Source organism: Ovis aries, chromosome 9 (assembly GCF_016772045.2).
Source record: "Ovis aries strain OAR_USU_Benz2616 breed Rambouillet chromosome 9, ARS-UI_Ramb_v3.0, whole genome shotgun sequence".
NCBI lineage: Eukaryota > Metazoa > Chordata > Mammalia > Artiodactyla > Bovidae > Ovis > Ovis aries.
In genome coordinates this window covers 80,680,230-80,697,995 of record NC_056062.1, presented here as the reverse complement: position 1 = coordinate 80,697,995, position 17,766 = coordinate 80,680,230, and positions in this window count along the sequence as shown.

Sequence of the window (17,766 nt, the reverse complement as noted above, 5' to 3'; positions counted from 1 at the left end):
GCCCTGCTATCATTACCAGTATATATGGAGTGGATATCTGATGAATACTTAACAATCTTTGTCACAGCCATCAATTAAATGAGACACAGAGAAGGCCAGAATATCCTAGTCCTCCACGGGATGAGTCACAGAATTTGGTGGACGCTGTTATGTCTTCCAGGTATCCTTCCAAGAAGGACTTTTTGTCTCAACTGCAGGGAGCGTTTTCGACAGAGAGCTTTCATCTGTTAGACTCTTCTGAGAGCCTTTGCACCCAAGGAGCCTAGACAGCCTACACGTAACGACCACTGCTACATGAATATGAAGGCACGTCCACCTTCATCCAACTGAGGACAACTCAGAAGGACCATGCTAGCTCCACATCCTTCCTTGGAGTTGGCCAAGGCTATCGTTGAGTTACATGGTACCATGAATTTTCAAGCTAGAAACTAAACTCCCCAAAGAAATGACTAAGTTCCTGTTTCTTGCCACAAATTTCTCTCTTTTTTCCCCTCAGAAGGGACTCCTACTTTCTTGCCCTCCCTTCCACAGCATGCAGGCCATGTTCACTCTTTAATAAACATCCTGTGTGCCACGCTCTATATCAGAGTCTGCTTCCCAAGCAGGTCAATGTGGCAAGGAGGGAGGGTACATCTGCTGAAGGTGTCAGAAACTCCAGAAGGAGGCGAAACGTTCGCATTTATTGAAAGCAGAATAGGCTAGAGAGACGGAGACATGCTGCTGTGCACAGAGCCCCTTGTTCTATTTCCTACTTGCCTTTCACGGCTGCCAATGCATCTTCTACGTCCTTTCCAATGTGTAACTATCTGTCTAGGTTTGGATAACCAGATCCTCAAACTTGTTAAAACTGTGCGTGAAGAAAGGAAAATGGCCATTGGGTGAGAGCTGAGTCTCCCTGGAAAGGAAGTGTCTGAGCCGGCTCATGGACTGCCACCATCATTAGTGACACTTAGAGCCTTTTTTTTTTCTTTCTTGGATCTTGACTAGGCTCCAGAAAAGTGAGATGGGACTCAAAACGCAATAAATAAGAGAGGGAAAAATTACTCTACTTTTGAGGCATTTTTCTCTCTAACTCAGAAGCCAACTTTCCTTGCTCTATCTGGGGGTTTACAGAATCTGGCCTAAAACAGTCTGTCATTACAGACACCCCTTCCTCTGGCTTTCCGGGTGACCGAGATGGTAAAGAATACACTTGCAAAGCAGGAGACCCAGGTTCGATCCCTGGGTCAGGAAGACCCCTTGGAGAATGGAAAGGCTACTCACTCCAGTATTCTGGCCTGGAGAATTCCATGGACAGAGGAGTCTGGTCGTGGGGTCGCAGAGTCTGACACAACTGAGTGACTAACACTTTTACTTTCCTCACTTCCTCTGGGGTTCCGTCTGCCCATTTGTGAAAGCTGGTCTGCACAAATGTTCACTTAGAAAGAGAGCACCTGAGCACCCAGTCGTGTGTGAGGGGTGCTCATGAAACATGGAGAAAAATCACAGACGGGCCAGCACCACGTCATCACCCAGCTCTCAGGCAGGCGGCCCTTCCCGCGGAGCCCCGCCTCCTCACCGGTGCGGATGAGGACCTGCAAACACTACCTATGCGCCTAACACTCCGTGGTCAGAAATGCTTTTCCGCTTTCAGGACTCGGAGCGAACATTATTCACATCGGGCCTCTGAGTACACCCACTTCTGGGAAAAAAGAGAAACGCGGCAAGAAAAGGACACTCTGCCATCGTTTCTTCCTGGAGTTTAGATTCTGGGTTAGGAAGCAGCAGCTGCTAGCAGCACAAGCCTGTGCCCTATGTGGCTTTTGAGGTTTGCACACTCACAGATCTCTCTGTCTCTTCCCATTTGTCTCTGTCAACAACTGACACTGCAGTCTTTATTCAAAAATTGAATTTGAGATGGCACCTTTTCTCACAAAAGCACTTCTCAGGACAGGGTGAGCAAGCGGTCCACAGCAGTTTTCTCCTGGTTTTTTATTTTATTTTAAAATTTTTAAAAAACATTGGGCTTTTTTGTTGTATTCATTTATTTATGGCTGCATTGGGTCTTAGTTGTGGCATGCAGGCTTCTCACCCCACATCATAAGGAATCTTTGTTCCCAGATCAGGGATCGAACCCATACCCCCTGCATCTGGAAGGCAGATTTTTAACCACTGGACCACCAGGAAAGTCCTTCTTTGGGTTTATTTTAGTGAAAAGTGCAAGGAAAAGATTCTCTCTGTTTGAAAAACCCAAACTAAGCTCACACAAATCTGTAAATAAAATTTCTTAGCTTCCAGGGTCTGATATTAATGTTTGTTGTATGAATACGTGAAACAGTGAATGAAAGAAGTAAGGAAATGAATGACAATTACTGAGTGAATAAATGGAAGTGAGCTCAAGAAGCCTGCTGGTACGAGGATAAATTCAGCTCATGAAAGGTGTAACACAGGAATGCTGGGAGGAGGTGGAGGGAGCAATCACATCGGGTGAGATCCGTGAGGCTCAAACTGGCTGTATCTGGCAGAGTCGCCAGGAGGGTTCACAAATCCTGGAGTCCAACCTGTTAAATAAGAGTCTTTGGGGGTGGGCTCTGGCAATGGTGTTTTCAAAAGCTCCTTAGGAGATGCCAATGTTCAGCCAGAATTGAGAACACTGGGAGAGGAGGACCAGAAAGGGATTCACCAAGGAAACAGTTTTTGAAAACAACCTTTAAGGATGGAGAGAGTTTTTTTTTAACTTTTTATTTTATAGTGGGGTGTAGCCAATGAATGATGTTGTGATAGTTTCCAGTGAACAGTGAAAGGACTCAGCCATATATATGTATCCACAAGATACATGTACCCCAACCCCAGCCATACATGTATCCATTCTCCCCCAAACACCCCTCCCATGCAGGCTGCCACATAACATTGAGCAGAGTTCCATGTGCTATACATTAGGTCCTTGATGGTCATCCATTTTAAATGCAGTGTTGTATACATGTCCATCTCAAACTCCCTAGCTATCACTTCCCCAAGGATGGATGGGGAAGATGGAGTTTTGACTTGTAAAAATGAGCAGGAACCAGGGAAGATGTCCTGATCTCCTTTCCCTCCCAACTGCAGTTTCAGACAGTCTAATTGAATCGTCTAATTCAGACAGATATTGGCAACTGGTAATGATGCACCTAGGCAGTGAAATGGCTTTCTCCCCTCTGGACCATCTAAGAGCCTGGTCACTAGGTTCTGAGGGACTCAGGGGAGGGGCTGAACACTGAGTATCCCGGCCTGAGGGATCGCCCATCCCAGGGAATGTCTGTATCCATTGGTATATCCCAACTCAAGAGCTGTATAGGGAGGTTGAGGCCATTTCCTCCTTGAGGTTGGTGTCTCATAAAAAAGATGGAAAATGCAAAGTCTCCCTTCCTGAGGTGCCTTCGCAGGGATGGGACAACCTATCACTGGTTCCACTGCCAGCTCCTGTGGCAGGGACCCAGAATGCCTGCCACTGCTCGTGAAAGTGATGCTACAGAAGGTTCTTAGCAGCTATACCCAAGCCCCAAGGGATAGACAAAGAAAAACAATACATTTAGGCTAACAGCTAGGGAGAGAGAAAGAACAAACAAAGCAATCAGAACATAAAAAATAAAGACATAAAATGTTGGAGCTACTGGAGAAGATAGTCTACAAACTATACACAAATATAATAATAAAAAGAGAAGCTGTGGAGACTAAAGAAAAACCTTGAGAAGACAGCCTGTCATGCAAACAGACAAACGTGATTTTTCAGATCAAAACAAACTGAATTAAGAAAAGAGTAGTTGAGATTCACCTCAGGGCCTGGAGGATCAAGCAGAAGAAACAACCTAAACCACAGAAACGATGGCTTCTGTCAGGGAAAACAGCAACTCCAGCTGGAGGAGGAACAGCTGGAGAAGAGGCAACAATTAAACAATGATGCAAGACAATTTCCTACAGATGAAGAAAGATTCATACCTGTCTTGCAAGTTTTCACCAGATACTACACCCACGTATATCTTGGTCAATTTCCAAATTCCAAAGGTAAAGCAATCAATATTTCAGTTCACAGGTGAAAAGAATGAGAAAGGAAAATCACATTGGCCTTTAACTCTGCTGCACTAAAAACTAGAAAAACATTTATAGACTTTGGAGAAAAAAAGGATTGCCACCTAGGATTCCTTTGCTGGCCAAGTTAGTCTTTATCGATCATCAAGAAAGAAAGATATTTGGGGTGTGCAAGAATTCAGAGAACATATTATTCCCATAGCCTTTCTGGAGGAAATACTAAAGAAAGGGCTCTAATTAAAAAACAAATGAATCATAACAGAGAACTCAAGATCAGGAAAAAAGAGTGAGTAAAAGGAAAGAGTCGTGAGCTATGATGCTTGCTATTTATATAAATATATGTAATATATCAATCTATCACTGTAGGTTGCCTGAGGATGTGTAATATAAATTCCAAATAAGGACTCTTGAAATAGGCAATGAATGTTCCCAGGAAATTCTAATAATAATAATAATCTGCAATGAAGAGTTCTTCTGTATCTTAGCAAAGCCTAGAAGTGGGAGAAGGATGAAGCAGCAAAGCAAAAGCACTTATATCTCCTTTGGAGAAGGAAGAGGAGGGAGAGAGGAAGATTAAAGCCTTCTAAAGGAGAACCAGTAAACATGAAAGATGAGTGAACTAAATAGGAAAGAAAATCACATAAGATGCTATTGATTAAATCCAAAGGCTTGTTCAGACAAAGTTCAGTAGAACTGATAAACCCTTTCCTAGTCTCTTTAAAGAAAGACAGAACAAAGAAATAAACAAGAACACCTGAAGCTCACATCATGGTATGTCAATTACACCTCAGTGAAAAAACAGACAAAATTGAAAGTGAAAAAAAGTCATCATCATAGATACAGAAGAGATTAAAATAAGTTTAAGAATGCATTACATGTTATTCTATGACAATAAATTGGAAGATCTAGAAGAAATTACCAAAATTAATCCAAGTAAAAACTTGAGTAACAGTTTTAGTGGGAGAGAAGAGAAAGGTTGTTAAAGATCAGCCATTAACAAGGGTATCAGGACATATGGTTTAACAGCTCAGTTTTCCAGTCTTCAAAGAATAGATAATATCAGTATTAATTAATTTATTCTAGACCATGGAAAAATTGAAAGCTTCGCAGTTTATTTTATGAAGCAAACATGATTTTAATGCTAAAATCTGATAAAGATAGTTCAAAAAAGGAAACTGTAGGCCAGTCTTATTTCTAAATAAATATTAACAAATAGAATTTATCAATCTGGCAAAAAATAGCACACTGTAACCAAGCAGATTTATTCTAGGATTACAAAGCACAACATAAAGAAATCTATCAACATGAATATTTCCATCAATAAGTTAAAAATGAAAAACCATATCCTATCAATAGTTCCTGAAAAGGCATTTGATAAAGTTGAGCAGCCATCATTATTAAAACTTTAAGGAAAATAAGAATGAAAGGGTAGTTGTTGGATATAATTGTCTCTTTATCAAAAATCAGTGGTCCATATCATTCTTATTGGCCAAATACCAAAGGCATTTCAAAAAGTCAAAACCAGACAAAAATACCTACTGTTGCCAATTGTAACTCAACATTTTCTTTGAGATTCAGAGATTCAAACAAAGCGTGGTAAGGTAAGAAAATGAAGGACTGAGGCTGAAGCTCCAATATTTTGACCACCTGATGCAAAGATCCAACTCACTGGAAAAGACTCTGGTGCTGGGAAAGATTGAGGGCAGGAGGAGAAGGGCACGACAAAGGCTGAGATGGTTGGATGGCACCACCAACTCAATGCACATGAGTTGAGCAAACTCTGGGAGCTGGTGAAGGAATGGGAAACCTGGCAAGCTGCAGTTCACAGGGGCACAAAGGGTCGGACATGACTTAGCGACTGAACCACAGCAAAGAAAATGAAGAGATTAGCACAAGCATGTGCAAGAGGAAATAAAGTATTGGAATGTTTCTTTTTGCTCACAATTCTGTCTCCGCATTTCAGATTTATGCCTGTTATTAGTGTTCCTGTTTAACATTGCCTTGAAGGTTTTTAAAAATAAAATAAGAACATAAAATAAATATAACAACCAGCACCCCACAAGCCCCCCATCCTCCCCACTCCTAGTCTCCTCCAACACAAAGGTGGAAACCATCTATTATCTTGACTAATACCATACTTTGCCTTCAGTAGGTTTGGTTTTTAGCTGAATAAAATGTGCTTAGAATTTCCATGGACAACAAATGTTCAGAAGATAAGAAAAATAGGGGGAAAAGTAACAATAAGAGGTGTCTAACTCTATGGGATATCAGAGCACTCCAAAAAGCCATTGTAATCAAACCACTGTCTGCAGGAAGAGACCAACAGTGAGAGGGACAGAATTTGGATGAAAAAATCAATCCTGGTACATGTGAGCATCTAATACATGACAAAGTTGGTAAGTCAAGTCACCAGGGAAAGAATAAATTATTTAATATGTGATACTAGTCCAGCTTGCTAGAACAAGTTAAATCCTATCCTATGCCATATCCACAAACAAATTTTAGACGTACATAGGACTTATTATATTTCTATGAAGTAAAACAATAATTAGCTTAGAAGAAAATCTAGGTAAATAGATTGGGAAATCTTGGTAAATAGGTTGGGAAATCTTATCAGGACGGGAAACTCAGAACCTCTGAAAGAAAGACATATTCCACTTATTTAAATTGAAAATGCTGCTAGGATAATAGATTTGGAGGGGAAAGTTTTACAGATAACTTGATAAATGATAAATAATGACACTATAAAAAGAGCTCCTACAAATTGCCCAATTAGAAAAATGGGCAAAGAGTATGATAGATAATTCGTAGAAAAGTAAATCCAAATTCTCAATAAACTTGAAAAGGTGCTCATGCTCACCAGTAGTCCACAGACTGCAAATTAAGTTTACAGCGAAATATCACTTTACAAAGATCTGAATGGAAAATATTAAAACAAGAGTGATAGAGACTGTTGCTAGCAGGGGTGTGGGTATTCTCCATACTTTACTGTTGAAAATATGACGGGCCATTTTGAAAGCAATGTGGAAATACATGATAAATTTTAAAATACACATGCTTTTCAAACCTGGAATCTATTCTGTAGAAGCAAGAACATCAGCACATAAAGATACATGAGTAATAAAATTTATTGCTTCACTGTTTATAGGGACAGAAACTTAAAACAAAAATATCTTATCAAGAGAAAGATAAATAATGGATAAATTATGAAAGAGTATCATCAAGGATTATTATGTAGCCAATACAAACAATGAATTAGAACCAGAGGACAGGGATGTCCACAAGATATTTTTGAATGAGAATTGGAATATGTACAAAATCCAGGACCTAATTTTTCCAGAGAAAGCAATGAACTACCCAAAACCCTACATAGAGGTTCTATCAGTTTATTATCCATCTACCTTTCTATCTAATCTCTCTATGTATTGTGTATATATTATCTTATATCATTATACGACAGTGTAGAAAGTTAAAAGGTTATTAGCATCTGGTCATCTGGGGGTAGGGGATTGGGGCACAGAGTTGGCGGGGTGAATACTTGAGAGGACTAAGAAGCGGGACATTGCAGGGAATCTATGGATGGGAGTGAATAGCTGCGCTCATCTCTCATGGGGATTTCGAGGGTTCTGGGTATACCCAAAGCTCAGACTCCAAGGATGCTGGTGGGGGCTGTCTTGGGGGATACTACGGCCAGACTCTCCTTGGAGCATGTGGGTGTGGGAGGTATCACAGAGCAGGTCTCCCGTCCCTCTCAGCACCTGACCTGGTGAGATCACAACACGATGAACACCAAGCACACCCTGGGGCACCCCTGGTCTGGGATGTGCAAGACCTCATGCTGTGTTCAGGGTGATTGCTCCTGCTGGTCTCCTGCCCAGGGCACCCTGGTAACCATGGGATTACTGTGTGTACGGAACCCAATAACCCTGGGGCCCTTAGGACCCAGTCTGGTTAGGCAAAATCCTATTGAAGTCCACAACTACTTATTAAAAATAAACCCTAATTTTCACTTACATCTCATAAAAAACATTCAGGGATCCAATTCCTATTCCATATCAACCATCTCAAACTACCCTATTTTTGGGTTTTACTTTGAGACGATAAAAATGCTGCAAAGCTAGGTAAGGTGGGTGGTTCCACCGCAGGGTGAATGTAACTAAATGCCACTTAATTTTTTCACTTTAAAAGCATTAATTTTATGTTATGCGAATTTCACCTCAATAAATCATTTAAGGGGGAAAAAAAGATGCCCTTTCTCTCCCAGCCGAAAATTGCTTTTGTTATCTTATTCTCAGCTCTACCAAAAACATTCCTCAAAACCCAGTCCACAAACCCGTCCAATTTATTCCCTTCTCTCTTCCCTCCTGTTTCTAGTTCTGTTTGCATTCATCCCCCATCCTCTATCTCAAATCCCAGGAGACAGGCTGGAAAACATGAATTCTGCACGGGGGATGGGGGGGGGGCTGTTGAGAAAAGAGGGGAGCTGAGGGGAAAAAGATACATTTTCTTTTAACAGGTGGTGGTACTGACCAGGCTCAGCTGGTATTACTCATTAGTAAGTGTGCCTCTTTCACCTATGGGAGTTTAAGGTAATTTGGGTAGCAGCCACCCTCAGCAGCTTGTCTTCCCACACCCTGAGTCACTGCCCCTGCCTGTCAGGACAGCTGTTCTCAGCCCCTCCCGCCCCCCGTAACTGGGTGCCCCCATCTAAAAGTTACTTTTGGAAGGGGATAGGGAACCTCCCTTGTTGGTGGGAGGGAGTCAGGTTGGGAGAGCTCTGCTGGGCAGCATGCAGTCTTGCAAAACAGGTAGCTTTGTTTACTTTTCTCCATTTCATTTGCAAAATTGTACCCTTTACTAAAACAGCCTTGGGACTCAAACACAACAAAGACAGGCACAGTAAGATGGCATTTCATTAAAATACAGAAATACAAGTAGTCAACATCTTGATGGAGCAGTAGAAATCACCACAATTAGCAAACATCCAAGCAGCCACTGCCACTTGGCTGCTCAGCCACTGAGAGGGCAGGAGACGGGCGTGTCCAGCTCAGCCCTTCACCCTGCTCATCCCGGGCAAGGCGGAAAGGCAGGAGCAGGCCAGTCTGCAGCGTCTGGGCCTCCAAGGCTCCAAAAGCCACCCTCCAGCCCCTGCCTTAAATGAAGGTGGGCTTCCTGTGCTTTTATGGGTCAACTGTGGTTTTAGGGAATCAATCTGATCATATTACTAATACCAAAAAACACTTGGAAAGTCATTATGGTACAGCAGAAAGAGCTTCCTACTCCCACTCCACCCTCCCCACACTATTTAATTTTTCTTTAAGTCAAATTAAGTGTGAAGTGAAAGTCACTCAGTCATGTCTGACCCCATGGTGGATACAGTCCATGGAATTCTCCAGGCCAGAATACTGGAGTGGGTAGCCATTCCCTTCTCCGGGGGATCTTCCCAACCCAGGGATTTCAAATCCTGGCTCTGTCCCTTACCAGCTGTGTTGAACTTGTACAAATCACGTCAATTCTGGAGGCTTTTGTTTGCTCATCTCTGGGCAAGGTCAGAGTGATATCACTGGTTTACTAGGAGTCTCAGTTCAGTGGGGACATAAACATGAAATGGTTTATTTTTCCTGAAATTGCTTCCAAACTCTCCACTCCACCCCCAACACCGCCCCAATCCGCCAACCCCTCCGACATTTCTCACTGGGTAGCAGCTCCTCTGAATGACGAGTCAGCCCAATTCCATGTATTTCAGTTGCTTTTTATCATTAAGGGGTTATATTCAGTCCTTAAGATTCTGCTTTGTTCGTTTTAAAATTTCAGTCTTCTATCCATTTCAAATACTTCTATCCATTTCAAATACCTCTTAAAATTGCCAGACGAAATGCAGGATGCCCGTTAAATTAAGAGTTTTAGATAAATAAGTTTTTAATATATGTACTTCTCATTTTGCTTGTTAAATCTGGGAACCCTCCCTCAAGCACAGGCTTTAGAGAGGTGGTTCTCAACCCAGGCCATTCATTAAAAATTTCAATGCCTGTGTTCCATTCCAGATCAGTTAAGTCGGCATATCTGGGCATACCATGAGGTTTGTTTTTTTCTTTTAAGTTTCCCCAGGGTTGAGACTATTCCAGGGTTTTGCAGGGTGGTCTGGCTTCCTCTGGTTCTACCAACATCTCCCACTTCCCAGCATGCTTTGCTTTGGTTTTTGGACGTAGAGAAAGGTGAGGCCAGTCTCATTTTATTAGACTACTGATTGTAAACTAGTAACCCTCTCCACTGGTCACCACGGTGCTTCCATTTGGCACCAACAGGCTGTTTGTTCCCAGTGCATGCTGCTGCTGCTGCTGCTAAGTCACTTCAGTCGTGTCCAACTCTGTGCGATCCCTTAGATGGCAGCCCACCAGGCTCCTCTGTCCCCAGGATTCTCCAGGCAAGAATACTGGAGTGGGTTGCCATTTCCTTCTTCAGTGCATGAGAGTGAAAAGTGAAAGTGAAGTCACTCGTCATGTCCGACTCTTGGCAACCCCATGACTGTATGTAGGTGGGAGTCCAAATATGGGCTCTCCTGTGAAGCACATTTTGTTGGTTCTCTGGAGGGCCTGTGTGTGTGTGTGTGTGTGTGTGTGTGTGGGTCTTCCTTCTGTGTGCCCCTTGGTGTAGTTGTGGAGGTGGTTTAGTGTCCAAGTCATGCCGACTCTTCTGGGAGCCCGTGGACTGTAGCCCGCCAGGGTCCTCTGTCCATGGGATTTCCTAGGCAAGAATACTGGAGTGGGTCACCATTTCCTTCTCTGCTCCCTGGTATAGAGATCAGGTTTTATTTGCTTCTCCAAATCAGCTCTCTGCCGGAAGTAACTTCCACCCCCAACAATTTCTTGCTGCTTGCTGCCCAGCACCATGTTACACTCATAATAACTCAGGCTTGTTGAGGTTTTATAAGTGCCCAGCCCTGTGCTCAGCTATTTCAAATGTTATCTTGCTTTAATCCTAGAAATAGGGTGAATTCCCGACTTTTCAGATAAGTAAATATTAACTAGGAGAGTTTAAGTAATTTGCTGTAGGTCATACAGCTAATAAAAATCAGAGCTCAAACTTGGCTCCAATATCTTGCCTTTACCACTATAATTTAGGAATACTCCTATTGTAATGCGATTTATTAAACTTATCTTGCTGTCTACTACACAGCAGGCACTTAGTAGATATTAGTTCTCTTCCTAGATAACCTCATACTCGAAATCTATCATCATTGAGTACAATTTTATGCCTTTCAGTTCATGTTACTCGGAAACAATTTAAAGCTTTGTTTCTTCATCCCCATATAGTAATCTATTAACTAATTTACTCTTTTAAAACATATAGTATATGCCAGGTTCTGTGCTAGCACCAAGATAGAGAGTAAGAAAACTTTAGCATTCATTTCTTGTGGCTGCTGCTACAAATTACCACAAACTTGGTCACTTAACAGAAATTTATTCACTCACAGTTCTGGAAGCTGGGAGACTGAAATCAAGGACCACGTTCCCTCTGAAGATTCTAGGGGACCATCTCCTTGCCTCTTGCAGTTTATGGTGAATCAAGGTATTCCTTGGATTGTGGCTGCATCACCCAATCTCTGCCTTGGTCTTCACATGACCCTCTCCCTGTGTTTAATATGTTTCATACTTTTCATTGATTCTAGGACTTACCCATATAATCCAGGATGATTTCACACACCCTAATGGCAGAAAGTGAAGAGGAATTAAAGTCCCTCTTAATAAAGATGAAAGAGGACAATGAAAAAAATTGGCTTAAAACTCTATGTTCAAAAACTAAGATTCATGGCATCTGGTCCTACCCCCTACTGGCAAATAGATGGGGAAAAAAATAGAAACAGTGGCAGATTTTATTTTCTTGAGCCCCAAAATCACTGCAGATGGTGACTGCAGCCATGAAATTAAAAGACTCTTGCTCCTTGGAAGAAAAGCTATGACAAACCTAGACAGCATATTAAAAAGCAGAGACATCACTTTGCCAACAAATGTCCATATAGTCAAAGCTATGGTTTTTCCAGTAGTCATGTACCGATGCAAGAGTTGGGCCGTAAAGAAGGCTGAGTGTCAAAGAATTGATGCTTTTGAACTGTGGTGTTGGCGAAGACTCTTGACAGTCCCTTGGATTGCAAAGAGATCCAACCAGTCCATTCTAAAGGAAATCAGTCCTGAATATTCTCTGGAAGGACTGATGCTGAAGCTGAAGCTCCAATACTTTGGCCATCTGATGACAAGAGCAGACTCCTTGGAAAAATCCCCGATGCTGAGAAAGATTGATGGCAGGAAGAGAAGGGGATGACAGAGGGTGAGATGGTTGGATGGGATCACCAACTCAATGGACATGAGTTCGATCAAGCTCCAGGAGATGGTGTAGGACAGGGAAACCTGCTGTGCTTCAGTTCATGGGAATGCAAAGAGTCAGACAAGATTTAGTGACTGACCAACAATGACTCATCTCAAGGTCTTGAATTTAATTACATCTGCAAAGACTCTTTTTACAAAAAAGGTCACAGTCACAGTTTTCATGAGTTAGGAGGTAGCCATATTTTTGGGGGGGGGTGGAGGGTACTATTTAACGATACAAAATTATAATGGCGCTTCCCAAGTGGCGCTAGTGATAAAGAACCTGCCTGCCAATGGAGGAGACTTAAGAGATGTGGGTTTGATCCCTGGGTCGGGAAGATCCCCTGGAGGGGGACATGGCCATCCACTCCAGTATTCTTGCCTAGAGAATCCCACAGACAGAGGAGCTTGAAGCCTAAGTCCATAGGGGTGCAAAGAGTCAGACATGACTGAAATGACTTAGCACACACAGCACAAAATTATAATGTGGTGTGTTGGAGAGAACTTGAGTTTGGTCTTTGGAGTGAAAAAAAATACATATATCAAATTCCACCCAAGGCATTAACTCAGGCAAATTACTCATATTTTCTAACATGCCAGTTCAGGTCTTCTGAGAAACGGTTGGAATTAGATGTGCAAGAGGCTTGCTTATTGGAGGACATCCCTGTGGGATTCCTCAGGGATCCTTACTTGTAGTTTCACCAGATGGACTGTTCTGCATGATATATCTAGCTGCAAGGGAGTCTAGGAAGAATATATTAACTTCCCCATCTTTATATTGTACAGATAGGCAAGAGGTAGAGGGGATTTTGAGTATCTGATACATAATACCTAGATAATACAATGCCTGAACCATACAATATTGGTGTTCACAGTGCCTGTGGCATGACATTTGGAAGCTTCAGTTCCTATCATGGAAGAAAAGTACCTAAATTGGCCTAAATCTTTGTTTGAGGAGGAGGGAAGGGTCATCATGGTGATGTTTGGAAGTGTACTGGTTTGCCAGATGAACGAGGACATTTCAGGCAGAAGATGTGCATATGTAAAGATGAAGATCTGTGGGTCAGAAAGGCCTGCTGAAGAAATGGTCAGCAGTTTGGGAAAGTTAGACTTTCATCATACCAGCACTTGATATTTTCTGTTTTCTTTTTCTTCTATATAATTGCCATTTGAATGAGTATGAAGTGATATCTCATTGTGGTTTTAATTTGAATTTCTCTCATGATTAGTGATGTTGAGACTCTTTTTATGCATTTATTGGCCACTTGTACATTTTCTTTAGAAAAATGTCTGTTCAAGTCCTTGCCCATTTTTTAATCTGGTTGTTTTGTTGTTGGATTGCAAGACTTCTTTATATATTCTGGATATTGATCTCTTATCAGACTGATAATTTGCAAATATTATTTTCCATTCCATGAGTTGTCTTTTACTCTGCTGATACTGTCTTTTGATGCAGAAAAGTTTTATATTTTGATGAAGTCCGATTTTTAATTGCTTTTTTCCCTTGTTGCCTAGGTGCTTAGCATCATACCCAAGAAATCATCACTAAATCTAATATCATGAAATCTAAATCCCTATGTTTTCTTCAAAGAATTTTCTAGTTTTAGTTCTTATACTTAGGGCCTTGATCCATTTTGAATTAATTTTTATATGTGTTGAAAGATAAGAGCCCAACTTCATATTTTAAGAGTGGGCTATCAAGTTTTGAGCACTTCATTTTAAATAAATTTAGATATATGGAGAAATTCACTGCAATGCCTTTAATTTTCTTTTTCCCTGAAGATTGGTACAAACTTCATCAGAGTCTGTGGGATGACATTTGGAAACCATAGTCTAAAGGAGAGACAGTGATGGCCTGAACCGGAGCTGCAGAGTGGTGTTGATGGAGAGGCCCAGTGTGGGAGATGCGGAATCAATAGAGTATCATGCTCTTTGTTGATAATGTTTGGGCATTTTTCAAACATCCTAATTTCCAAATATAAACTTCAATATATTTGTGGAAAGATGGTATAGTTGTTGTTCAAATTCCAGCTCTGCCCTTACTATATGACCCCTCATCCATAAAATGACATTAACAGTAATACCTCCTTATAAAATTGGCAGGAGGATTAAGTCACTGAATATTTGTAAAACCCTTAGAAGAGTGCCTGACATATGGTAAGTGCTGCTTAAATAAAAAACTACCAACTAGAAGTTTCTGGGGTCCCTGATGGACCACTAAAATTTATCCCCTTTCCAGACACACATCTGCCTCCTTCCTCTCCTGACCCATGGCAGAGTCTGCTGGGAAGGCAGTCGGTTGACTCTCCCTAACTTCTACAACATAGACTGATCTCTGGGGACCAAGAATAAATAGTTGGCCTGTTATTGATTAGACCTTGAGGTCACTCTTTCCAGTGACTATTGATCTATTTAGAACACTATGCAGTCACTGATTTACAGAACAGCATCCTGAGCATGCAGAAGAAGACACCCCGCCTAGAATGGCAAAGTTAATGGAACATTGCTCTGGCTGGGCAGAATCCTTCAGGTGATGCCAGCATTTAAAATCATACAAGGATCTATCTTAAATGCTCGGTCATTGTCTTTTTCTTAATCATACACTCAATGATTCAATATATCGTGATGTTTATTACATTGTGATTTATAGCAAGGGAAGATTGGAAATGGCTTATGTGTCCAACACCAGGGGACCAGTAAATAAATTAAAGGCAGCTGCATGACAGCTCTCAACAGATAAGATCCACGTTCCCACCAATAGGATCCCTGGGCCGCCCTGGATTCTGTACACACTGCATCCTAGTTATCAAACTCTCCTTCAGTTCTGTGTGGTCACCTTGTATCTATCCAGTAATTTCCCCCGCTTTGCTTAAGAAGGAAGAGCTAGTTTCTGTTGCGTGTAAATGAAAGAACTTTCATACCATACCCTAATTGCTTTAGGGACACGCATCTTATATCCTCAAGTAGACGTTAGCTCTTCGATGCTAAGGACTGTTTTCTCTGTACCTCTCCGAGTTCCAGGAATAGCAGGAAAGCAAACGCTGTGGATTTCCCTCAAGTAGGTGGGAGGCCTGAGGGGGAACCTAACAAAGTACTCCTGGATGGTCGGCATGGTCGCTGGGAGGCTTAAGGTGTGGGGAAAATGACGAGAAATAAGGGCCACCTCCCATCTAATCAGTATCGGACGAGGGCTTTTCAAGAACAAAGCTAGCTTTTAAGAGGAGAAAAAGTCTGTTATATAAAAACATTCTCTTTGCTGCTAGTCCTTAACCTGCAGGCCCAGCTCACGGAGAGGGTGATCAGCCCCTCGGGCCCTGAGCTGAATCCCGCACTATCTAATTAGAAAGGGTCCCGGGGACATTTCAAGGGGCCTTTCTGAAGTCAGGCTTATACCTGCTTCCAAACTGAACCCTCCCAATCAGGTTTTCCTTTTCTTTTTTTTTTTAAATTTTGTGATGTGGACCATTTTAAAATACTTTACTGAATTTGTTACAATATTGTTTCTGTTTTATGTTTTGGTTTTTTGGCCTTGAGGCATGTAGGATCTTAGCTCCCCAACCGGGGATCCCCCGCCACAGGCCCTGCATTGGAAGGCGAAGTTTTAACCATTGGACCACCAGGGAAGTCCCTTTTATCTTTCTTTTTTTTGGAAGAAAACAATTTCATAGATGATGTCTACTGTGCAATGAAGTTTTTGTACAGTATCTATCCCTCCTCAAATGAAGTACATCTCGACAGGGGTAAACCACATGGCCACTGGCCTGAGCTCGGTGGCCTGCCCCTCCTGTGCGCCTGTCTCTGTCTCTTTCTGTCCCTGATTTCCTCTTGGGTCTCGACTCTGCTCCCTTCAGCAGGAATGACAGTGCTCAAATTCCTTCCTGGCATCATCGCCAGTCTAACACTCACCTCTTCTGCTTAGATGTGTGTCCCCCAGAAAGCCTTCTCAGATCCCACTCCAACCCCCACCTGCCTTCTCCCCTTCCCCATCTCTGAGTCCACTCCCCACACCCCTGGCTAACACACTGCCCCTGTTCACACTCTTCCCAGCACTTTCACACTGAAGAGCAGCAGTCTGCTTGCCCGTCTCTCCGCTAAACTGCATGGAGACTGCATGAGGCCAGGGACTGGGTCTTACCCCCCACTGCAGTCACCGCATTGGCGCCTGGTATAGAGTTCACTCATTCACTCAGCGATGAAGACCGAATCCTGTGTGCCAAGCACTGGGAGCAAATGATGAGCTGAAATACAATGCCTGTGCTTACGGAACTGCTCATCTAGCTCAGAAGGCAGAGGTGAATCAAAGAGACACAAGTAAATATTATGAAACATCTCTGAGGTGCTAAGCTCTGTGCTAGATACAGGACACAATTCTACACTGTGATCAGAGTGGAAGAATACATCTGTGATACAATGGAGAAATGCACAGTGCCACGAGGCTCATGATAGGGGACTTGACCTTGTCCAGGTGGGTGGTCAGGGAGGGAATCTCCTGAGGAAATGACCCTCTTAACTTCTTATGCCTGTGCTTTGGACACAGTAAGAGGGATGTGTGTGTGTCTAGATTTACATGCCAATCTAGATATAAAACCAGAGCTAGAACTGGAGATGATAGAGGGATATCCCGAGATGGGAGGGTGAGCAGCAGGTAGCTAGGCAAAGAGGAAGGAGTCTTCGTGGGGTATGCACAGCAGGTTCAAAGGCTCCGAGGTGGAAGGGATTGTAGGGTGTCCGAGGCCCTGGCCGGCATGTAGCCCCCAATACAGACATGGAGGCAGATGGCTGCAGAGACCGAAGTCAGTAAGTCTGCATCGGACGGCCACTGCAGCCGCAGCACACTCACTACTGGAACATGGCCTCCATGTCTACCTGCCACACTGGCTGGGGTGGTTCCTCTTTCAAGCAGGGGTACACCTCCCTGCTCTCAGCCTTTGCTTCCCCTTCCAGCTTGCTGATTACCTGCTGATTTATTCCAGTTGGTTCATGGATGTGGCCTCTCAGGGTTCAGGCCCACCTGCACAGTCTCACTGGTACTTCCTACGCACACAGCTCTCTCCTCACACCCTGCTGTCTACTGCCTCGTGAATCCCCTTGTCACACAATCTGCTAGGCAGAGTGACATCAGGGAGCCAGACTCTGTTATAAAGGTACTGTGAAAAGGCATGCAGGTGGCTTAAGCCACATTCCTTAAATAGTACCAAAAAAAAAAAAAAAAAGAGGCCCAATCATTTTCTAATTTTGCTCTTAAAATTTTCTCTCCTATCTTATGTAAAGCTGAAGAAATCTTTAAGATGATAACTTGAATTTCCTTGAAGGAGTTAATGTAAGGCTTGTAAACCTATCTGTGCTGTTGGAACAAACT